This window comes from Neofelis nebulosa, chromosome 5 (genome assembly GCF_028018385.1).
Source record: "Neofelis nebulosa isolate mNeoNeb1 chromosome 5, mNeoNeb1.pri, whole genome shotgun sequence".
Lineage (NCBI taxonomy): Eukaryota > Metazoa > Chordata > Mammalia > Carnivora > Felidae > Neofelis > Neofelis nebulosa.
Window position 1 is genome coordinate 64,740,677 of NC_080786.1, and position 25,422 is coordinate 64,766,098.

Here is a 25,422-nt window from a genome sequence, read left to right on the forward strand (position 1 = left end):
AAGATTATCAGTTTACCAACTGCTGAGAAACCAGGCCAGGCCCACAGGCTGACAACACCAGGGAGGCGGCACGGATGAACTTTCCTTTAATGCACAGGAGGCTCTGATCACTCATACAGCTGAATCCATTCAGTCAAGAAACCAAACAGCTTGCCTCTGCTTTTCTAACTTCCCAAATAAGAACAAAACCCGGCAGACACAAACAACATAGCAACAAACAGAACAAAACAACAAACTTTGATTACACATTCTTTGAATGGTTCTAAAAATACTTTTCATGTCTCCTGAACACTGACCCGGGAAAGTACCATCAAAATGAGGATGAAACTCAGTTCAGTCCTAGACAAAAATAGCTTTCACACATTTGCTGATCTGTGGTTCTCCACATACACAAAAACACATCACCTCCGAGGACGCTCCCACTTCCTAGAGTTCTATTTATATACTTCTACTGCCAAGTCCAAGGTTCTGTCTGCACTTAAATTCTCTGTGGCCATTTATAGAGGTTGGTTTGCATCCATTAGTAAGACTGCTTATTTGAATTTTATTTCTCCCATCCAGTATCTACTGAATACCTGCTCTCTGTTATGCACTCTGCTAGGCACTGGGGATTCAAAAATGAGTAAGACAGACACTGTCCTCAAAAAGCTGGCAAACTCATGAAGGAGGCTGCCTATGTGGCCCAACAACAAAAGTATGCTGTGCACCCACAAAGCTGTGCATGAAAGGGCTGTGTGAACAACAGAGGGGGGCAGAAGTGATCCAGCACGCAGGAAAAATGGGTGGTCAGGGAAGACTCCAGGAAAGCATGGGATATTTTTATCTGTAAGTAGACAAGGGAGGAAGGGCATCTTATTCAAAGAGCCCTAAGGCTAGAGAGCACATGGCATGGTCTGGCCCTGAGAATCTTGGCACAGAGCGGAGAAACAGCGAAGTCGAGAGGATGTGTGTATAAAGCCACGTGACTGCCACATTAAAAAAGGTCTTGTTATGGTCTGATTGTTTGTGTCCCCCCCTGAACTCAGATGTTGAACCTATAACCACCAAAGATAAATGGACGTAGGAGGTGGGACCTTTGGGAGGTTCTTAAGTCACACACTTTTTTTTAGACCGGTCATTCATGCATGCAACAATTCTTTATCAGCACTATGTGCCAGACATGGTACTAGACGTTATACTGGAGACAGCACAGCAAACAAAGCACAGCACCTGCTCTAAGGGGGCTGTCCTTGTTGGCAGCAGTGGGGAGGGAGGCTGCAATAGCAAACATACAGCATAGAGCTCAGAAGAAAGAGCAGAGCGAGTGATGGAGCAGGACAAGGTCCTACTTTGAAAAGATGGCCAGGGAAGGCCTCTTTGATAGGTTATGTTTAAGCAGAGAGGAAGGATATAAACCACATCGCAGTGGGAACCCTTCAATTCATATCTCCTTAACTGCAGCAACATTCACTGCCCTTCTCAGAATCTATGTCCACTAAGGTCTATGACCTTAGTAATTTTGTTCCCATCTGCTGTTAAACCAGCCCCCAAGAAGATCTAGGTTCCTCATGGAATGTTCAGATGTATTCTCAAAACCTGTAGTCTGTTCCCTCCTGAAAATCCACAGTTATGAAATCTCCACTCATGGGTTATACTAGCTCTGGCAATTCCGTGCCTCCTGGGCTCGCAGGGACTTTACCAATCCCTCCACCCACCTGACCACAAGGTTTCTGAGAAAGTCTCATTGGACACTAGCTTGGCACAGAGTAAAGTTCAATAAATATTTGCTGAACAAATGAACGAAAGGCCCGATTCTGAATTGCATCTGAGGGAATAATATACTTAAATTTGGTAGAAAATCCCATAATGAAGACTTTATGTGTATTCTTTCCACAAAATTAAGCCCAAACATTTGTCACTCTGCTCTTCCCAAAAGTCACCAATTTCTTTTTTCAAGTGAATTTAAATCAGATAACAGAACTAAGTTTTTCAAATTCTTCACTGTCTAAAGATACTCACATCTATATTTAATACAAAAGAATATGGCAGTTCTGGAATTAGTGGTAATTAATACAAAACTTTGTGAATATACTAAAAATCACTCTAAAAAGGTGAACTTTATCATATGTCAACCATATATCAATAGAACCATTATTTTACAAAACAATGTAGAGGACTCTTCCAATAATAGATTAGTGAGCATCTGAATCTGATGAGTAAAAACAAATCTGCAATGCTCCTAATTTTTCCTATAGTTACAAAAGCTATTATTGGCTTGAATAAAGAATGAAAGGCACCATTCATATCTCTATCTACAAAAAGACAAAAAAGGTACAGGTGAGAAAAATAATTAGTGCTATGAAAAAAATTGGACATCTTGCCATTAGTTTTAAAAGCAAATTTTAAGTTCTGTTAACTCTGATGAGTTCACAGTGGCTGATGAGCCTCAAAGCCCTTTACTTGCTTAATGAAAACATCAAAAATAAAGTCTTATCTATAATAAACAGAGAGGGAAAATAATTAAAATGCACAAAACCAGGCTCTCATTGGCTACCAATGATGGTATCAGTCCACCTTCTTCCAGAATATCAGAAATGAGGAAACACCCCAGCTCTCTCGCTCTAGGTGACAATTAAATTGTGGCATATGATGACTTTGTGATGTGTCTACTTGGCTAGGCTAAATACATGCCCCAAAATTACCTTTCTTGTATGTTTCCAGCATGAGTTGGTGGCCACGGATATTCTCTCACGAGTGCTAGAGGAAAGAAGCGAGGCAGCAGCCTTTTTAAAGCAAGCACACACCTTTTCCCAGTTATTCAGTCAATTACTAATTTAGTGCTGCTGTGAAGGGATTTTGCAGATGTATGTAATCAGTTGAATTTAGTCAAAGGAAATACTGAGTGGGACTGACGTAATTAGCTGAAAGCTCTAAAAAAAAAAAAAAAAAAAAAAAAAAAGACTTAAACCCTTCCTGAATTCAGAGACTCCAAGCATTAGCTCCTGCTCTTGGGGTTCCAGCCTGGTCATGATATACTCTTCTTGACTGCCTGAATTTCAAGACCTATGGATTTTAAGCATGCTTAGCAAGCCCCACAACTGAGTAAGCCAATTCCTTATAATAAATCCCTTAATCCATGTAACCTACTAGCTCTGTCACTAAAGAATCTGACTATTCCATAAGCTCTCTCCCAATCTCATGCAATGGGAGAACAGAAGATTGGAGGTGAATTAATTTTAAAAAATGAGTTTTATAATAATTTAGAGATGGAGTGAATTAAACACAATGCCACAGCTAGGCCAGTGTGCCTCAGCTCTGGCCAATGAGATACAAGTAAGGAGTCCTGGAACTCTGAGGCATGAGACAGCAGGCCCATCTTCCCCCTCTTCACCCTCTGCCTGCTCTGTAAACATGAGGTTTGGCGCTCCAGCAGCCATCTTGGACAAGGGCCATAACCTGGAGAGAGCAGACTGGAGAGCTGGAGAGAGCCACCAGCTGGGGGTGCCCACAACCGTCAGGCCAGCTCACAACTGCCTGCTTCCAGGCTGCTCTTACAGGACACGTAAAGTCACTATCTGGGGTGGGTCTCTGAAACTTGTAGCTAAACACAATACCTAACTGATCCAAGGACTTTTTTCTCCAGTTTTCCTCTTCCCAGAGCAGTAAACTAACACATTCACGCTGGTGCATTAGAAGGAATAGCTATATTTAATTCCACCGCTATGTGCATGGAGACACATAAGTGTTTAAGAGGATTAGAGCGGACAGTTACAGTGCAGGTCCATCTTTATTTCTCCGTGCTTCTATGCTCTGGCAAAAGAATATGAGAACGTTTTCACAGTCTGCACTAAATGTCTTCACGAAGCCACTAACTTTCATTCCCATAGAGTAGAATTTCATATGACGAGCCTGTGGTCACATCCAAATCCACTTATTCGACAGATTGGTGATGTAGAAAATTCACTCTACTATCCCTTTAGATAGGCTCTGCCTTTTCATGTTGGAGTCATCTAACGTCTCCCAAACCAACAACACTTGAACATGCCTGGAGTAGATTCTTTGCTGAATGGAAACCACACGGTCATTTCAAAGCCTATAATTCCGTTCAGTAGCCCTGGGCTTTTGGGATGTTCATGAACATAACCACCAAGGGTCGCACACACTTTTGGTGGTGGCCTTGCCTGCTTGAGCTCTACCATGTCACTCTCTCAGGGTGAAAAACTGCCTGACATACCACGCAGATGACAAATGTGAGAGAAAAAAAAAAAATATCAGGCCCATGACCAAAGGGAAAATGAAGTGATTAATATGGAAAACACAGCAAGAAACATCAAACAGGAAAAAGTTGACATTTCCCTTTAGCTTAAAGTAAGCTTGTTTGCTCCTCACACGGACTATAAAAGGCCGGATCAAAGTATTGACGTGGTGCAAAAGTGTCAGAGGTCTTCCTGACCCTGGGTCGTTTATGATACTGCAGAGTCTCTGACTCCTTTTTTTCAGAGGGAGGAAAGGAGCTGAGTTAACATAATCATAAGTCTGAATAGATAAACTTGGGAAACTGTAAGTGTGAACACAATGGGCCAAACTGTTCCCAGCATGAGCCACAACGGTGGTGCCTCAGGTCCTTTGTGCCATTTCCTTCCGTTCAGAGTTGCCTGGACATTCCTCCCTGTCTGGTTCTGGGGCCCCTCACCCCTGACACCATTCCTGAACACTGGTGTTCCTTGGGGTTCTGAGCTCTGGCTAGTCTACCTGTCAATGTCTCCCATTCACCATTCTCACAGGAGAGGTGTTTGTCTCCATCACGGCTTCACCCGCTTTACTACTCTCAATATCGCCATTTCTTTCCTCTCTTTCTCCCAAATGTCCACAACCCACTGAACTTATTGTTCCAGAGGCACCTAGTTTATCAAGTTCAAAACTGAGCACAATTCAAATATGCCTCACACCTCAATTGCATCCTCTTTCCCTTTCCCACAGCCCGGCCACACATGCGCCGCCCTCCATATTCCACACCTCAGTTACTGGCACCACCGTGCACCCAAAGGCCATTTCCACACTTGCATCTACTCTACCTTATTTTTCTACTAAGAGTAGTGGGGGCTGGATGACCCAAAAATGAAATCCATCCATCTGTGTGGATGGATCAGGGGACTCCTGGCCTTCAGGCCTTCATCTGCACCAGCCAATCTGCGAGGGGAGAAGGGGGCCTTTGGACAGGGAGACCGCTGTGACTTCTGGGGGCCAAACCAGGAGAGGGAAAAGGAGCTGCAGTCAACAGCTGCTTGAAGAAATGCAGAAGGCTATCTTCCCCCTTGCCTCTGTGAGTCACGGAAAAACACACCCAGCAACTTCAGGCTCCTTGACACAAATTTATGCAAGGCATGTGAGGCACACACCAGGTTCCAAAATCTTTCTAGTGTCTCCTCCCCCAGATTTGCAAACAGGAAAATAAGGCCTGGCACATGGCTTCCTTGGCATGGATCCCAGGCTCCAGGAAGGCACCCACAGCTATGGCAGGGGTAGGGATTCACTCTCAAATCCTTTTGGCCCGTGGTCATCAACAAAGAAGCCAAAGCCAAAGACAGCCAAGGACACAAGCTCTGTAAGCACAGGTAAGATATGTCTAACATTCCCAGAGTACCTGGAGGAGACTTAATAAAGGTCCTACATATCCACATTTGAACACAGACCAGTAAAATTTGCATTGTTTCTATTAACCTGACTTCATTTGAATCCTCATGCCGGTAGAGTCTGAAGACATTCTCCCCGTCTGTGTTCTGCTTTTCATACCTACTATAACTCAGATGCTTTTTCCCTACACCCCCTTTCAAAGTATTTCTACAGATCGCTACCAAAGTGATCTTCTAAAATTATAACTCCAGTCATGTGCTAGGCTGGCTCATCCCGGCTCCTAAGAACACATTGGTAAATTTTCAAAAACGTTATGAATCAGTTGTTAAATATAACATTTATGAAAGACTAAATTATATAAACTTACAGTGAAATAAATTATATTAAACCCAAAGATAGTAAGTACTTAAAATGCATCACTTCTTGACTACTTTAATTCATTTCACTAAGATCTATGACCTTGAGGTTATTTAGATCTATGTTGCCCACATGTGAAAATACCATGAAATGTGCTACAGCAACTTGAAGTTGGCTGTAATGGGAGGGTTTTCACATGGACACTGACAAACCCTATAAATCATAGTCTGATTTTTGTTTTGTTGATTGTCTAGCCTTAAAAAACTGGTGGAGTGGGGCACCTGGGTGGCTCAGTCGGTTAAGCGTTCAATTTCGGCTCAGGTCATGAGCTCACGGTCCGTGAGTTCGAGCCCCGCGTTGGGCTCTGTGCTGACAGCTCAGAGCCTGGAGCCTGCCTTGGATTCTATGTTCCTCCCTCTCTATGCCCCTCCCCGACTCGTGCTCTATCTCGCTCTGTCTCTCAAAAATAAATAAATGTTAAAAACAATTTTTTTAAACTGATGGAGGAAATGTTAATATGTGGTGCCTGTAGTAACTATGTTGTGAATTAAATGAAAAGTTAAGGAAATAATTCTTCTAATACTATCCAATTCACAAAGATGCATAATGAACAACTGAAGGTCTGGGATATGCCTTTATTGTTTCACTTTGATCTTACTCCATACTGTAACAGGAAAAAATCAACTACCCTCTTTTATCAATTGTAATCATAGGTTGGCTATAAATACAAGAGTTCAGCATAAACCCAACAGAAACCTGTCAGACTCAATTAGCTAAACGGACTTTATGATCAAGAAAATTGTATGTTTTATTATTTATTTGTAAATTGTGTGCTACACAACCTTTATGTGAGGACATTTTAAAACAGACATATATACATACTTATGTATACACACATGCACATTTATTTTTCTGTAGAGCTGGTTGTTAAACATTTACCAGCACACCACTGCAGAAATCTGACTAGGTGATTCCTTTGTTTAAAATCCCTTGATAGCTCCCTAGGTCAGCTGCCTTTTATGCTCTGCTTTAAATCCTCTCAAACTCACCTCGTATTCCTGCCATTGTGATGGCAGCCAGTCCCATGAAGAATCTGGCCAGCTTCGTTTAAGTGCAACCTGACAGGGCCTCTCCAGCCCAGGCTTCTCCAATACTGCCTCATGAGGTGCCCGGGGAACCCACCTAGCAGTCAGGCTAGGGGTAGCCAGTGAAAAAGTGGAGCTGCCTTTAATCAACGGGAGACAAGAAATCGATAAAAGCTTCTCCCTTCACCTTCTCCAGGTGAGCTGTGCTGACATACATTTCATAAGACTTCTCCTGAGACGATCCCCTGGAATCAAGCAATCAGTTGCCCCTGGCAATAGCCAAATCCATAATGCCTGCTTCCTGGTATGACTCTCCCTGGTCCCTCACTCCTGCTCCCAGAGAGCATTCCCAATTAAACTGCTTCACACAGACATTCCTACAGGATAGAGCCCACGCTCCTTATCTGAGCAGTAATGCCCTTCTGAAACGGGGCCTCCAGCTACCTCGCCCGCTTCATTTCCTAGCATGTCACACCCTGGTCACAAAGAATACACATACTCTTTTCCATCTCTGATGCTTTGCTCATGCTGTTCCCTGCTTAGAATTCTAGGGGCATGCAGAGAGGAATAAAATTCTGTAGTTTACTATATCCACAACCTTACAAATGAAGAAATTGAGACCCAGAGTAGAAAGGTCTGGCCCAAGGTTTTCAATGGCTAATTTAAGACAGATCTGAAAGCTGTCCTGGTTTGTATGGGCTTCTGCTTCTGGTTCCTACTGTGTCCATGAATAGCTACGTTCTAGTCCTGAAAGTCTACTGAATCGTTTCCTCTTTCAACCTCCCAAAATACACGGGTTTCCATTCCCTTTAAACTACTACTTTTTATTGCCTGAGCCATTTTATCTCTCACTAAAGAAACAGATAGTAATTGACTTTTACTCAGTGATTCAGTCCAGTTCCTCAAAATTTGCTGGCCCCTTTATACAATCACTTATGATGAGTGCAGTGAGAAACACAAAAAATGAATCAGACATGTTCTTTACTCAAAAGGAGTTTATGATCCAGAGGAAAAAGAGGCTTGTGCACAAATATACCAGTATATGCTGTGAGTATTATAATAGGAGAACAAGCCAAAAAGATTTAAAATATCTACTATAGTTATTTAAAATACATGCATAGAATTACAAGAAGAAAATGTCCACATGCATAGTATATAAAATAGGAGAAAGAGCAAGTCGACATACTTAGAAAACTTTAAGCAAAACTATAAGTTCAAAAAGAAGACTAGTTACAGATGTAAACATTTTCGAGCCAGTGATTATCCAGGATCAACCAATTAGCAAATATATTAATTAGTGTCTATTACATACAGGCCATTTGCTTTTCACACAAATACATTCTGTGATGTTCAGACAATAAGCAACCAAAACACTGATTACAATCAAACAAAAAGAGACCTTTAAAAAGGCATCTGGTCCAGTGCCCTCCTAAAGAAACCAAGGTTCCACCTGTTCGTTTTCTTATCCAATCTATTTTCTCTGAGGGATCTATCTGTCCACACTCCTTCTTCCGCAACAACTCAGACTTGAATCCTCAGTCTCTCTTGACCTTTCCACCTCCCTCATCCCCAGCAGCCAATCAACTCCCACATCTATGACTTGTGCATAGATCCATCCCACCACTGTATCCTTCCCACCTTCACGCTCTTCTTCAGCTCCACTCCTGCTTGGAGATCGAGCTGCCCCAATAATTCCTGAAACCACTGTCACTTCCAAAGCCATTCATCACAATGCCAGAGGTGGTGCCATTCTTAAGCATGGCTCTGATCATGCTGTTCCCTTGATGACAAGATCCAAAAACTAAAATCATGTTTAGTTTAACTTTCTAGCTCTCTCATTCTCATTCTCTCATTCTCTCATTTCTCTCAGAAACAATTCCGTTTCTGGTTGTTGTTCCCCCACACCAACACTCAGCCCACCAACGCTAGACTCTCCCTAGCTCCCACACACATCCTCGCATCAAAGGACTGGGATGGTGCCATCCCCCAAATGCCCTACCTGTCAAGGCTTTATCCACTTGCCAAGATCCTGCTTGACCTCTCTTGCTTCCATTAGGTCTTCTTAGATCTCCAGTTCATTCATCTTTTGATCCACTTCTCCACACCCTGTTGTCCACATTACTTGTACTTATTTCACAGCATTAATCTTTGAATTGTGGTTACTGATGTGTCAGCTAAACCATTAGGTCAGTGGTTCTCAAATCATGGTCCCCAAACTAGCAGCATCAGCATCATCTGGGAACTTGTTCGAAATGCAAATTTTCTGCCCGGCCCAGACCTACTGAATCAGAAACTCTAGGGTGAGGCTCAGCACTCCGTTCTGATGAGCCCTCCAGGGGATTCTGATGCGCAGTGGAGTGTGAGAACCACTGAACTAGACCGTAAATCCCCCGAGGGTAGTGACTAGGACTACAGTTCATTTATCCCAGCTCTGGAGGCAGGGCCTGAAACAGACAAGAGCACTAGTGGAATTTCCGGAAATAAATTGCCCAGGGTCACACTAAGTCAGTTGCAGGGACAAAACAAGAACTCGGGGGTATCGTGAATATCGGACCATGGTTCTTTCCAGCATGACCACAGTCTCTAATTGTGAATATAGACCATTTAAGTCCACGCATAAACACCCACGTGTTGTAGAAAATGCACTTAAATTACCTAAGAATGACAAATTGTACAAATCAGGTCATTTTTGGTCTGTAACTTCAAAAGGATGAGTTGGTGGAGCTAGTCAAGAAGGCTGACTTAGAGATGTCCTGTTTGTATGAAAGGAGAGATCCTGCAGGAACTGAAGAATAATCAGCCACTGAATCTGTGTTCCTCAAATGTCTCGCAGGACTGAAAAAGTAAATTATGCTCACCGAATGGCTTTAGAAGCAGACTCAGGAGGCTGTCTTTTTACAAACGTACCCTATCGTAGCTATCTTTCTTTTAAATGCATTTTTCAAGTAAGCAGCTTTTGACCAAAACATCTGCAAATATCTTAATAATGTGAAAAAAAGCTGGCATTTACTAATGTGAATAAGTTTTTAAATTTCTCACTTATTTATTTTGGGCCTCCTATTTAAAATTGACTAAAGTTGGCTACATTTTTTTTTAATGTTTATTTTTGAGAATGAGAGAGACAAAGAGTGAACGGGGGAAGGGCAGAGAAAGAGAGAGACACAGAATCTGAAGCAGGCTCCAGGCTCTGAGCTATTAGCACAGAGCCCGATGCAGGGCTCAAATTCACAAACTGCGAGATCATGACCTGAGCCAAAGTTGGATGCTTAACCAACTGAGCCACCCAGGCACCCTGAAGTTGGCTACATTTTTTGAGAGCTTATTCTTTTTCTTTCAATCTTTAGAATCCTTAAAGGCTTATTTCTCCTCAAGTGCCGTTCTTCCTTATGTTTCGTGATGGCTGTCATGCGAGCCATCACGTGGGAAAACCCATTTTCCATTTTTTTCATGACTCACTTGTAAAACGATAAATAAATGGAAGTATCACTGACCCCTTAAAATGTGAAACCTAAAGAAACTTTAAAGAGAAGGGGAAAGTGCTCAGGCTACTGAGTCCAGGTAACCTCACCCACACACGAGTAAGATTGTCCTTTTGTTATATAATCAGCAAAGGCAGGAAAGTGGGCTGGATAAGATCAAAGAGGACCGGTCAATGCTGTAGGAGGCATTGCAGAGCTGAGAAGAGTGTGCTCAGTGAATTACCATCACTTAAACATCCTCTGCTAATGTAATTCTAAACTCATTTTGGCAGCATTAAGCAGTGGATCTACATTTTGAAGAAAACCAAGCCTCTGTTTTGAGAAACTATGTCCTCAAGCCTAACCTCTGAGGAGAAGAGGCTTCAGGGTAGCTGGTGAGGCCACAGGCTAATTCAGGGCCTAAAGACCCTCAGTTGAGGGGGTGGGGGGTGTCACCATCCTCCCTGCCCTGGGGCAGTGACACCTCCCTTGCACATCAGCTCTGAGGGCTGTGGTGAAGAGACTCCAAAGCTAAAGAAGCCTAGGACTTATGTAAAACCGTGTCTCTCCATCCCTGCCCCACACCCAGCTTGATCTGTGTGCTATGATGAAGAGAAATTATATTCATTGTTTCTGGTCATTCCTGCTCATTGAACACATGGTCATTTTAGTTATGGACAAATTTCATAGCCTCTCTAGGTCCTTGGCGCCAGGAAATCACTGTGTAAGGAAAATTTTACTACCTAGAAGTAATCAGATGAATCAGTAAGTCTATGACTTAGTGAAGAAACAAATAAATGGAGAAAAAAAATCGTGGGTGGAATCAAAAGACAGTATGAATATAGGCACCAGTTTGATTAGAAAGAATGAGAATTGAATGTCTGATCTGGCTGTGTTAAAAATTTTTTTTTTAAGTTTATTATTTACTTTGAGAGAGTGTGAGTGAGGGAGGGGTAAAGAGAGAGGGAGAGAGAGAGAAGCCCAAGCAGACTCCACACTGTCAGCACAGAGCCTGATGTGGGATTCGAAGGCACAAAACCGTGAGATCATGACCTGAGTTGAAACCAAGAATTGAGAATCGGACACTTAACCAACTGAGCCACCCACGTGCCCCACTGTGTTAAAATAATTCTAATTATAGTCAATCAAGTGAAGTGCTCGTCCTTTATGCTTAACTTGTGCTTAATTATCATGCAATACAATAATGACTCCTCAACATGTTCAAAATTAATACTGTTACTCTTTATTTGATTGCAGCAGTAAACCCATCATGCCTCTCTAGCCAGATGTCAAGGTCCAGCTCTGGGCCTATTGCTTGATCCTGCTGGGAACTGACTCATAGGCCTGAGTTCACTTGGCCACTTATGGGGTCAGCCATGCTGAGATGGGCCTCATACTCTCTGTAGGAAGACTGAGTCCTCAATGGGGCATCAGAGCACTGGGGCCACATGGGTAACCCACTCCCCCCGAAACACTAACCAATACCTGGCCCAAATGGCCAGGTCATCTGGTCTCCACATATAATTGCCCCCAATTTGATTTTAAAAAAGGAGAACTTGCCTACGACTAAAACCACTCTCTAAAGTATTTCTGTATGTGTGAACTGGCACAGAAACAAGAATACGTTAAAGCCCCGAATTTTAGAACAAAATTGACTAATGAAATACAAAAGAAAATCTGTAACAGTAAAAGAAGTAAAGGGAATGAAATATTTTTAGGATGCTTTTTCTTTATTTTAAGCCAGGTCTGTAAGCATGTTAGGATATGATAGGCTTTTAGATGCTTTTTAAAAAAGGTGATATATAGGTTTATATACAATTTATTTAATTTTATTCTTCAGCAGAGAAAAATGCTATACATAGGAAATTTGTTTTAGAAAACAGAAAACATGCAAGATTGGCGTGAGGCTTCCTGTAACAAGTCTACCATTCTTCCAGCAGTAAGAAGGGTAAGAAGATGCTGAGTAGCATTTTCAAAGTTTTTATTTAAGGAGAATTTAAAGAAAAAGAGATGGGAAAGCCAAACGTTATTCTTAAACCCCTGTACGTTATTCCACATCCTAAAGAATTTTTAAAAAACAAATGACTACAACTTTCCCTATAGCTGATCTCAGCAATAATTTAAAGTACTGAGTGCAAAGTCAGTATACAATAGGGGAAAAAGGTGCCTTTTGACCTCCACCACTCCAAAAAACCCCTGAAATACCTACATTTTAACTTTACTCCTGCAAAAAATAAAGAAAAATCTAAGTGACAATGTGTTCTTGTCCTTGATACAATGCGACGAGAGTGGTATTTTACCTCTGTGGTTTTCCTCTCAAAAGCCATGATGCCAGTCTAATCAGGAGAAAAACATCATAAAAGTTACGACTGAGGGACGTTCTACAAAACACCACTACCCCTTCAAACAGCCAAAGACATCAAAAACACAGAAAAGTCTGAGAAACAATCATTGCCAAGAGAAGACGGAAAAGAAAGGATGTTAGGGGAAAACTAAGGAAATCTGAGTAAGGTATGGACTTTAAGTTAATAATAATGCAGTAATATTAGTTTGTTAATTTTAACAAATGTACCGTTCCAATGTAAGATGTTAATAACAGAGGAACTTTGCAACTTTTCTGTAAATCTGGAACAAAAAGCTTATTTTTTGAATGGAAAATATACAAAATTAGTTTTTAATGAGATGCTTTTATAGAAAGTGGGGTTTAGAGAAGTTCCAGAACTCTGCTCTCTGCATTCCAAACCCACCCCAGTTCCAATCCTAGCCTGCCCCTGAAACACAGAGCGGTTTGAAAACCACTATGTGGAAAAACTGGAACATGTTATCATTACCAAGTGCCAGCCCATTCCAGATGGTGGGACAGTCCTGACTCCAGCGGACTGAATGACTTGGACCACAAGCTCCAGGCAGGCCGAACCACATCTTACCCCCACAAGCACATGCTGAGCACTCAAAGGACTTTGCTTAATAAATTCTCCAATGCCAGCATGACCAAGAGCCATTGCAAACACAGGGTGACGGCTTTCACTGTCAACTCTGTTAGCCTTCTTGGCAACAGATCTGCAAAAATTACCTCACCATTAGTCAAGCCTGGTGAGATGGGATGGGACAAACCTCTCCCACATGCATTTCTGGTCTCTTGGTGTCTTACAGAGGGATGCACACCCCCTAATTCTCATCACCCCGCCCAAATGGCTCCTGGTAGAACTCAAAAAGACTTTAGGGGAAACAGGAGTTTCCCAAAATTAATCAGGCTTACTTTACATCACTTTTATGTTTTTGTTGCTCCATTCTGTCATAGATCATTCACCCACAGGGCAAATGGGTGTAGCTGAATCAAATCTTTATAAGCTCTCCAAAAACGAAAGGTGACCTTCACGTAGAAAGCTACAGATTTTATTTCCCATTGGTCAAGAGTGACCCTTGTTCCAAATGGCAGTCATATCCCCACAAAGAATCATTGCCACAGACATGATAACATCTGCAAGTTCAGAAAAGAACAATTAGGAAAGCAGTCGAGCCATCTGAGAAGCCAGGGTTCACGCTACCATTATATACTCACATAGCAGTTTGGAGAGGCATCCAGCCAACAAGTAATTAGTGAGCACCTACTATGTGCCGGGCAAGACCCTGATGTCACAGAGTTTACATTCTTTTGTAGAAAACTCCAAATTCAAGAAAACAAGACACAAGGAAGAATTCAGATAGGGCTAAGTACTGGGATGAAAATAACCCGTAATAAGGGCTAAGAGGGATGAGTCTGTGGGCAAAGCAATGCAGACTGAGTGAGGAAGCAGATTTCATGGTCAGGGAAAGCTTTTGTAGGGAGGTAACATTTGAACATCTTGTCTTGGACCTAAATGTTAAAATGATACAAGCCATGCAAGGACTTAGGAGAAGGGTGTTCCAGGCAGAGGGAATGGCGTCATGCAAAGGCCTCCAGGTGGAACCCAACCAATGTGGTGTGTTCCAGAAACAGAACCCTCCTGACAACCCCAAGGGATGGGCAACTGCAGTTCAGAAAGGCAAACACGAAGGCTAACAGAGATAGACCCAGCACCCGCGACTCCCCTGTTAGCCTTCCTGTGCTACACAGAGCTTTCCCCCTAGCCAGGAATCCAGGACTTAACAGAACTGAATTCTGACAAATAGATTTATGGGGCAAAGAGTCACCCTTTGAATGCAGTTTCACAGAATGAGAATTTGAGGCCAAACATAAAAATCAAAGCTCCCATGTGACCAGGGCCCAGTGGCCCAACTGACCTGACACTAAACAGAGTACATGAGACACCAGAGCTGGGCAGCAAGGGCCCACAGGGCCAAGCAGGTGCATGGAATAGGAACTCACCAAGTAGCCCCCTTCCCCAAGCATCCCAATTTAGTAGGTATGTGATAGAACCTGGGAATCTGAGTTTAAATAGTTCCCAGGTGATTTTGTTTAGGCAGACCTTAGAATGACTGTGATGGAGGGTAGGGAGAGGGCATTGGGGGGTGGGGGGGTGGGTGGGAGGGAAGACTAGGGTATGAATAGGGTAGAGTTAGAAAAATCCTACCTATGCAAAAGAATAGAGTCAAGGATTACATTGAATGCAGTTGTGATCTAAAATGTTTGGAACCAATCACAATCGTACCACCTAATAGAAAAAAGACAGATAAGCACATTGTATAAGTCGATGTATTTCTTTCCCTCCAACCACATGTCCAATTGAGAACCATCACAGCAGAAAAAAACTGAGCAAGTCTCTTTGGTCACAGTAAGAAAGAAGGAGGGAGTAAAGAAACTTTTATATTCCACAGGGGTAAAGCCAGTGGTGTGCTGAGGGCAGGGGAGAAGCCCTAACTGTACTGCTGCCTATTTCCATGGTGTAAATATTCAAACCATGGCCAGTTTCAAGCTCCTAACATGATGTCACTGAACACGCATTTTGAGAAAAGATGGGCAATAGTTACAGCATTTTTGCCATACGGAACCAACAGATGTAAACAACTTCAAGGACATAAATAACAGATTTAGTAGAATATAATCAGTAAGTGAGGACTTGTGGTGTTTATTGCCTTTGCTTTCAGTATAACTTATTTCATGCAATAAAACCTAAATCTTAGATAATTTTATTTTTAATAATAGCATCTTTAGGGGTGCCTGGGTGGCTCAATCAGTTGAGCGTCTAACTCTTGATTTCAGCTCAGGTCATGATCCCAGGGTCGTGAGATCAAACTCTGCTTTGGGCTCTGTGCTGAGTGAGGAGCCTACTTAAGATTCCCTCTCTCTCTCTCTCTCTCTCTCTCTCTCTCTCTCTCTCTCTCTTTCTCTCTCTCTCTCCCTCTGCCCCTTTCCCACACTTGTGCTCTCTCTCTCTCTAAAATCATCATCATCATCATCATCATCATCATCATCATGGCACCTTTAACAACGGGCTCACAAAATCCTGGGACATTTAAAAATCACGTCTCCATATGAGCCAGTTCTAGCACACCTCTGGCAAAAGCTTTGAAAGAGCAGTCCAGTGCCTTTCCTTTCCATTCCTCTTTTTGTGTCTTAGTCTTCTCTTCCCTACCATAAAGATATGGCAGTGCCTTCACATCTACTCCTAGGAGCCCTGGGGTTCCAGACTGAGGGCCAGCTGGTGCCAGGTGGCAGTCAGGGAGGGAAGGCTGGAAGAAGCAGCCAGCTCACTGTTCCCACATAGGAACTGTCAATAAGAACAGCTCTCCTTTTGGGTATTTTACATACTGGGATTTCACAGAAGAGCTCATTCAGAAAAGTGGTTCTTGGGGAGTGGGCAAAGGTACCCATCATTTTTTTTTAAGTGTGAAAATTTCTGGTCAAAATTATTGACAGTCTCTGCTTCCATTCATGATTTGTGTGGATACGCATTACCCACACCCCTATAAACATTACACTGCCAGCGATGCCCTCCTCATATACAATGGGAAGCTAAAGAACGTGATGGGGAAAAAAAAGAGAATGTGATAAGAAGGGTGTTTTGCCAACATAGCATGAGCTAGTTCACTCTTATCTTGAAAGTATATTGTTCTCCTTAATTGTAAATATATTTTAAAAACACACCCCTAGGGGTGCCTGGGTGGCTCAGTCAGTTAAATGAGTCAGGTCATGATCTCATGACTCAGTTTGTGGGATTGGGCCCCATGTCAGGCTCTGTGCTGAACATGGAGCCTACTTGGGATTCTCTCTCTCTCTCTCTCTCTCTCTCTCCCTCTCTCTCTCTCTCTCCCTCTCTCTCTCTGCCCCTCCCTACTCCTGTGCCAGCTCTCTCTCCCTCTCTCTCTCAAAATAAATAAATAAACTTAAAAAAATAAAAATAAAAATCACACCTCTATACATATACTCATTGGTAAAGAGCAATGAATCACGCTTCTATTAAATGCTATGCTTCTACTAAATGAATCAGGGTTCCTCTATTACATGCCATGCTACACTAATGGATTAATAAAAATCAAATTTTCAGGGTGCCTGGGTGGTTCAGTTGGTTAAGTGAGCGACTTCGGCCTAGGTCATGATCTCGCCATTCCAGTGTTCGAGTGCTGCATCAGGCTCTGTGCGGACAGCTTGGAGCCTGGAAACTGTTTCAGATTCTGTGTCTCCCTCTCTCTCTGCTCCTCCCCTGCTCATCCTCTCTCTCTCTCTCTCCCTCCCTCTCTCTCTCTCTCTTTCTCAAATAAATGAAACATTTTAAAAATTTTTTTATAAAAAGAAAAAAAAAAGAAAAATCACATTTTCTAGCTAACTTCAAAACATACACCCCAATAGGGGCACCTGGGTGGCTCAATTGGTTGAACATCTGACCTCAGCTCAGGTTATGATCTCATGGCTCATGAGTTCAAGCCCCATGTCGGGCTCTGTGCTGACATCCCAGAGCCTGGAGCCTGCTTCAGATTCTGTGTCTCCCTCTCTTTGCCCCTCCCCTGTTCATTCTCTCTCTCTCTCATAAGCAAACATTAAAAAAAAAATTTTTTAAACACACACCCCAAAAGAATAATTATCAAAGGCATACAGTTCATTCTCTCTAGTTGTAATCAGCTTTGTAGCCAGAAATCTGTCCACTGCTTTCTCATCACTGGGTCTCATGGAATCCCACTCTCATTCAAGATTTCCTCCCGGGAAAAATTAATTTCTCCCTCAGTCCCTCAGTCCTATTCCCATAGGGCTACATCTCCATGTCTGTCCTAGCAGCAATTCCTGTTTGCACGGTTATTTATGGATGTCACTCTTAAACAATTTGGGAGGGAGGGGAGGGCAATGTGTGAAAGAAGGGAGCCTAACATTTACTGTGCCATTTCTATATTCCAGGCTCTACGCTAAACATTTTATAGGCATTGTTTTGCTGTCTTCACAACAATCCTATGAGATAGGTACTATTTTTATCCCTGTTCTACAAGTGGAGAAATTAAGGCATAGAAGATTTTTATGTTACTTGTCTTAGGCCACAGGGTGCTGGAGTCCTCAGCTGTGAATCCCAGCTCTCTGGCACTAGGCTGAGGCCCCTAGTCATTATCTTTCCCAGTGAGGACTTTGTGGAGCCCAACTGTGCCTCAGAAGCCTCACAGACCTACTTTGCTTAGTCACTGCCCCATCACCCTGCATTTCCAGTCACAAGAGTAGCAGCTCGGTGTTGGGATTGAGGGGAGGTAAGAGTTGGGGTTAGTCTTTGCTCCATGTTCCTAGCTTTGAAATATTTAAGTATCCCAACAGGTGGGTTTTTCCTTAGGATATAGGATTCTGGCTGGATTCCACCCCCCCCCCCTCTCTGCTTTTATTGTTGTTGTTCTTTTTGGCATCACAATCATGTTAGCATCCCAAATATACTTCATCTCCAAATCCTCTACCCTTAGCTTAACTTACAGGTTTTTACTCCAAAGTGGGAACAATGGTGAGATTTTTAAAACAATGTCAAATTTCACCTTCAATTTGTTGTTTTTCCTACTCTTAGCCCCATTTATCAAATTTCCCACTTTGGGTTCTGCATTGTCACATCCCCTCTCCCTCATACATCTGGAAGTGTTTTCCTGCTCCAAGCCATGGAACCTCCATCCCAATCCATTGCTACCTCTCCAATCTCATTTCAAAGGACTCTTTCATCAAAACTTGGGTACAGAACACTGAAAAAAAAAACTTTAAAGGCCAAAAAATTGAGCACAGTTGCTAAATTCCACAGACGGCTCGCTCCACATCTACAAACGTATTTGTAAGAGTGGTTCAACGGCACAGGAGAACAAATAACGAAGTAAAACATTAGCCATAAAAACCTTCTTTTCTGGAAATATCTATACATTTTGAATGAAATGAATCATACCTTCTTCATTCATCTATTAAATGCACCTTTTCATTCGGTTCACAACTATTGTTCACCATAATGGACACTGGAGAGACAAAAATGAAAAAAATATATAGCCTAGGGCCCCAAGGATCTTACCTTCTCATGGGAAACACAGGAAATAAAGAAAAAGATTGCAAACCTAGTTATTCCTAGTGATCATGCTCTATATAAAGTCCACGCATACCAAAGTGCTATAGAAAAAAACAGACTGGATCGGTATGAAGATCCCAAGCAAATGCTAAAGTATCCCCGGATATCTCCTCCCCATCCTCTATTGATCAGCAATGGTTTTAAGCAACATTGAAGTCACTTCATGATAAACCAAAGGAAAGATAAATTTCAACTCTGTCTGGCATCTCCAAGGGCATGAAGAGGTAACACACCAAAACACAGCCTTGTGTAGGAACTGACAAGGTTTTAGCACTCTCCTTCTGTGCCCCCTCTTTCGCTTCCTCCTCTCTACATTTGTTTCTCCCTCCCTGCCCACCACTTTTCTTTTCCCATGTTTATTCCTTATTCTCCTTCATCCAGATGTACTATCTATAAAAGCTCACTTTGAAAAAAAATCCCTGTTGAATACTGAACTTTGATTTTCCTGTTCTTAGTACAAAGTTTGTCAGTTTATGCCCTTAGATGTGTGTGTGTGTGTGTGTGTGTGTGTGTCTTAACAAAAGAACAGACTAAATGAAGTTATTTTTATTTCCATATTGCTCTTGGCTGATTCTCTTTTGTGCGTCAGAGGCTTTCCAAAGGTTCCCAACTCGAGATCCAAAAAGTTCAAAACATGATTGAGTACAGAATAAACTACTCCCTTCATGCAGAGGGGAGCCCAGGGCCACAAGCACCACCAGCAACTGGAGAAGGAATCTGGGATCTGGAGCCCTAAGCAGCAAGACTTCCCACGGCCCACAGTTGGCCACAAGCTTCTGCTCTGTGCACCCATGACATAACGTAGGAGTTAAGTGAGCAGGTTAGCTCCAAAATGGTCATTTCCCCCATGGTTGGCAAATACAGCCCTCCCCAAAACAAACCCTGGCCTCTCCAGACTTTCCCAGGATCCTTATCCCAACCTCCTCACAATCAGGAAGTAAGGCTTAGCCCAACAGGTTTCCAGGACTCTGCCCCAAGGCTCCCAGACCTGAACTTAACCAAACTCCACCTTAACTTCCTCTTCTGAAAAATAAGGGAGTTGAACCGACTTTCTGAGTTACACTCTGATTGCAGTTATGTCAAATTATTTCTCCCTAAGGACAAATACAAGATAGGAATATGACAACTTGAAAAAAGTTTATTGGTTAGGAGGGTGGAATCTCAGGTTATATTTTACTGATGAGACAGCAGTGCCCCAAATTCTGGGTTCGGGCTGCCAGAGATGGAACCCCAGCTCTGCCATATGCTAGCTATATGATCTCTCTGTGCTTCAAATTACCTCATCTATAAAAGGGAGATGGTATTGGTACCTATTTCACACGGTTATCTTGAGGATTAAAGGTGTTCATGTTTGTAAAATGCATAGAATAGTGCCAGGCACATAGTAGGCGCCACATAACTACTGATTAAATAAATCATTTTATTCTGTCCCTGCAATGTTTGTTTAATAAATTCAAAAATTAACCTGCGATGTTTGTTTAACAAGTTCAAAAATTAAGAAAATTTCACAACAGAAAGGAAAAAAAAAAACCTGTGACACTACGAAACACTTACATAACATATACGGTTGTTTAGTAACCCAGCACTAAAACATCTGGGATCCAGATTTTACACTGCATTGTGAATTTAGGAAAACCAATACACTGGAATGCATTCCCACTGCAGCAAAAGATATGATGTGTACAATTCCTTTTCTAATCAGGAAAGTCGCAGGCTTTCCGGAAATTTAGGTTACAAGTTTCTCATTTTCACTCTGCAACAGCATTTATCCACACCCCAGCTGGAGAATACATTTTATTGTGTGGTGCTAACATTGAAAGGATTGTAAACATAAAACCAGGCCTGGCACAGTGACAGCTGTCTCCTGAATACAATGACTCAGAGCAACTGTGAGTTTAAAGAGCCATGTCTTATGTGCTAAGTCCTCGAGCATCATTGTTTAGTAGACACCTGGAGAGCAGAAGAAATCGCCACACCCAACAGTTAGCTTGGTCAAAACTGCTTCTAGTCACTAAAAAGGTGCCACCGTCTGAGCTCAAGCATGCCTTTGATACAGGCTACTGCACTGCTAAAGGAGCCAAAAATATTTCAATTTAAGGTGAGATATGAAGGGGAGGAAACTATCAATAACAACTAACTACCTCCCGGATTCCTCTCTCTGGATAGCTAGACTTCACAATACCTTTATATGCAAATTTAAATAGCTCACCAGCTTATTCTTATTTTTTTTTTTTTTACCAGCTTATTCTTAAACAGTAATGTGTCAGATCTGTCCTGATGGAGATAAGATTTACTAAACACAAACTGGCTGTGGCTTTTCACCTTTCCTCTTTAAAAGTGCATTTTGATGGGGAGGGGGGCAGGGGCGAGTGGGGGAGAAGGGAAAATGGGTGACGGTCATTGAGGAGGGCACTTGTTGGGATGAGCACTGGATGTTGTATATAAGCGATGAATTATGGGAATCTACTTCCAAAGCCAAGAGCGCATTGTATACACTGTATGTATAGCTAACTTGAGAATAAATTATATTTAAAAAAAAATGACAGGCTAACAAAATAAATTCTAAAAAAAAAAAAAAGTGCATTTCTATAAAGCCATGGGAAGGAACTCAAACCTCGAATCATGAGAAAACTAAAGCCTGCAGCACAATCACTGTCATCAAAATGTTTTGAAAACCCTATGGGAAAGACAAAAGGTGTTCTGTGGAGGGATGGTGGTGATCATAGGACAACAACGAGAAAGTACTTAATGCTATTAACTGTACGCTTACAAATGGCTAAGATGGCAAATTTTATGTCAGGTATTCACCACAATAAAAATAAAATTTAGAAAAACTCTGTTTAAGGGTTAAAGGTAAATGAGTTTTCATAATTAGTTTTAACTAAGAAACATACACTCGTTGGGGGGCCTGGGTGGCTCAATCGGTTGAGCATCTGACTTCGGCTTAGGTCATGATCTCACAGCTCATGAGTTCCAGCCCCACATCGAGCTCTGCACTGACCGTTCAGAGCCTGGAGCCTGCTTCAGATTCTGTGTCTCCCTCTCTCTCTGCCCCTCCCTCACTCGTGCTCTGTCTCTCTCTCAAAATAAATAAACATTAAAAGATTTAAAAAAAAAAAAAAAGAAAGAAAGAAAGAAACATATACTTGTTAATTAATCAGACAAGGAGAAGGGTCTCCCACTACCTAGTTTTAAGCAGATCAACAAACCTTTATGAGAGTTTTACAGCCCTTACCACTGTAATTCTTAAGTACTCTGACATTGGGGACAAACAAGGTAAAGACACATCTTCCACAAATCCTTAACTACTCATGCTTCTTATATTGATTTTGAGTTATACTGGATCTTGGAAAGACAGACTGGGAGTTAACACTGGGAGTTAGTTGAAAGGTTAGACTGGGAGTTAGTTGAAAGATCCCCAAAGCAACATTTAAAGGCTGTATACAAATTCAAGCTAAAAGCCTGGGTACACGTTCACTTGTATGTAAGTTAACAAAACATTTAATACTGAAAGAAATACTCAAATGTAACGCCGTGTGTAAATGTGGTGTCTGTTAACAGTTCAAGCTGTAGATTCTTTTCATTCTTTACGCTTTCATTACACCACCCTAAATTAGCCCTTTTAAATCACAGAGGTCTCTAGGTACCTAGTCTCCCAAAAGCCCTCAGAAGGCCCACAGGGGTTATCTAAACTGAAATTGGCAGACCTGGTAGACAAAGTCAATGGAACTCTCCATTCTGGAGAAAGACCTAGGGATGATCTAACACTGAAGTCCTGTGGTCCTTAAGCATCTGCTTGAATGTAGTACTTCACAGAGGAAGGAAGGAAGGCAATAACCTGAGACTTGGAGAAGAAGCAAATATAGGCGTGGCCGTGGCTGTGGACTGATTGTACAAGGGCAGTTCTGAAGGGCGTCACAAAATCCTACCCAACGCTTGGAGCACCCCGCTCCTGGATCAGAGAACTGGGTCCCAAACACCTTGAGCTGGAGACAGAAAAACAAGCCCTTTACCACACAACGGGCTCCTGGGCCCTTGCCCTTGCCCCACCCCAGTGTCATCACCTCGTGGGCGCACAGCAAGCAGCTGTGTGGCCACACGCCCGGCACCGTACATCTGGCAGGCTGGGCTCCAAGCCTCCGAGCGCAGCACTTCCTGGTTGGTCCGGGATGCTGGTCCCCTCGCGCCGCCATCCCCGCCATCCCACGGCGCACGAGAACCCCGGGCGCGAGAGGACACTGGGGCACCAGCCCCACTGCCCCAGCGAGGCCCGCGGCGCACCCTGAGGGTACGCCCCCAGCCTCCCCTGGCGCCCGCGCGGCTCTGCGCTCCAGGCAGCGCCCGCCCTGGCAAAAGCACTGCCCGAAGTTTGTAAGAACTACTCTGCAAGAACTGGGCCCGAAGGCGCGCACAGGAGGCCCCGGGGCCTCCCGGGAGGCCGGTCCCGCGGGGCCGCAGGGCTCTGGCGCCCGCCGCCGACGCCTCTGCCAAGGTCCCGTCCAAGTTGGGCGGGGAGCGGCCAGCTGCCCGGGGCCGACGGGAGGAGGGACTGAGCGCGAGAGTAGCGGAAACCAGACGCCCGCGGGAGCCTGGCGCGCCCGGCCGCGGCGCGGCTCCTACCTGTAGGGCGAGGGCGGCCGCGGGCACCTGCGGGGTGACGGCGGATTCTCGGGCCTCGGGCGCAGCTGGCACAGCTGGAGGCGCGGGAGGAGGGGAGGAGGAAGGGCCTGAGGGGGCACCGCGCTGCGCCGCCGCCCGGAACTCGCCGCCCGGATTCGCCCTGGCCTGGCAGGGGTGGGGCGAGGCGGTGCCGGGTCCGGGTGCGTTGCCGCTCAGGCTGGCCGCCGCAGCTGGGCCGAAGGGCTCCAGAGGCCGGGCCTCTGTCCTCCTCCCCGTTTCTTCTCTCTTCTCCCAGAGTCTCGTGACTCAACCTCATCAACCTATGGAATGTTCACTAGCATTATTGCTGTTATTCTCAGGTGCTCTTAAGCCACCAAGTGCCCAGGCACCCGTTCCAGGAGCTTTGCCTGTGTTAACATACCCTCGCCTACTGGAGCCGGTAGCCACGAGTGGCCGTTTTGCAGGTAGGGAAACGCGGGTCGGAAAGAGGAAATAATTTGCTTGAGGTGACATAGTTAAGAAGTAGGAGCCTTGTTGACATCACCTATAAAGCCTTCTTCCAACTTCCAAGACTGGTGTTATTGCTAATGATAGGTAAGGAAACCGAGCCTCAGGAAAGTGAAGTATCCAGCCTGATGCCACCCAACTTAGAACACAGAATTCTGGAATTTGTGTCTTGATGTCTCTAAAACTGAAGCTGCGTATAATTCAGAAATCTTAGCATAAAATAGTAAGTTGGGAATAAAATAGAAAATTCCCAATCTACCCATGGAACTGTGCAAATAGGGCAATTTTTATGTTTTTAGTCCACCTAGAATAAAAATCTTAAGAGAAAGAGAACCAGTTATCTTGTGGCTTGACCAACAGGCCTTTTGGAATGTAGTTTTGAATATAGGCCAGCTCCAACCTCATTACACAATATTGCATTCTGCCAAGACGGAGGGAAGCAATCGGCCCAGCATACACCAAACTGTTAATAAGGATGGCCACTTTAAAGCACTTAGTGGATATTGCAAAGCTGAGACTGGATGAGTTACATAATTTCTTACTGCAAACATGGAATTACATGAAATGAAAAATGTCGTATTCCAGTCCAGGGGAAGGGGGCGGGGGGTGAAATTGCAGTCTGGAACTCTTTTTCCCTGTAACCTATAGTTGCTCATCCCTCCCTAGACCACATTTTTTTCTCTTGAGCACATCTTTTCCTAATGATAGAAGAGTCACGAAGCCGTCACTCTTTCCTTGTTGACAGAAATGATTGATGTCTTTTAAATCCTAGGATACTGACAGCTTTTTACAATTAAACACATGGCTCTCTGAGCAAACAGAGTATTGCCTAAGAAGAGTTTGGCAAGTGTAAGACAAGCATGTTACTGAAAGACTGAATATCCTTTCCTCCTCTTCTTTCTCAAGTTTTATTAGTCACAGATGATTTGGTAAGTGTTGTACACACAATTAACTGCACTCTTACAAGCTTGTCTTTAGAAATTGTAATGCTTTTGATTGAGAAGCAGCAGGCTATAAAATTGCATCCCAAATTCCTAAGTGTCATCATTAAAACATTTGGCACTGACCTACAACAATAGGTCTTCCTATTAACTATAATGAGAAATAAAATTATTTAAGTGCCCTCACAATAATTGAATTTCTGCTTCTCTGTGCTGGAGGAATCAAATAGTAAAAGGCCATATGTTGTTGATAGACAAACATACGCTGTGGACTGCCAAAGAGAAGTTTTAGGTGTACTGTGATTCTGTATGTAATTATTTCTGTTTTCCCGAGAGGTTTGCTGATTGTTGGTTG

General features: G+C 43.2%; 2 protein-coding genes across 12 annotated transcripts in view; one reads left to right on the plus strand and one right to left on the minus strand.

Annotated features, from left to right (window-relative positions):
• PLD1 (phospholipase D1) overlaps positions 1 to 23,752 on the minus strand; it is a 207,662-nt gene extending 183,910 nt beyond the window's left edge. Inside the window, exon 1 of one of the 3 annotated variants that reach the window (XM_058732391.1) lies at positions 23,620 to 23,752. The gene's annotated coding sequence lies outside the window, so the exon portion shown is untranslated. Of the gene's footprint in view, positions 1 to 9,054; positions 10,037 to 23,063; positions 23,183 to 23,619 lie in introns of those variants that run through there. The other 2 variants (XM_058732392.1, XM_058732393.1) reach the window with 2 other exon arrangements.
• The window catches only part of TMEM212 (transmembrane protein 212), a 53,096-nt gene continuing 51,043 nt past the window's right edge, over positions 23,370 to 25,422 (plus strand). For 6 of the 9 annotated variants that reach the window (XR_009262429.1, XR_009262427.1, XR_009262428.1 and 3 more), the window contains exons 1-2: positions 23,954 to 24,083; positions 24,899 to 25,055. The gene's annotated coding sequence lies outside the window, so the exon portion shown is untranslated. Of the gene's footprint in view, positions 23,492 to 23,715; positions 23,820 to 23,943; positions 24,084 to 24,898; positions 25,056 to 25,422 lie in introns of those variants that run through there. The other 3 variants (XR_009262432.1, XR_009262433.1, XR_009262430.1) reach the window with 3 other exon arrangements.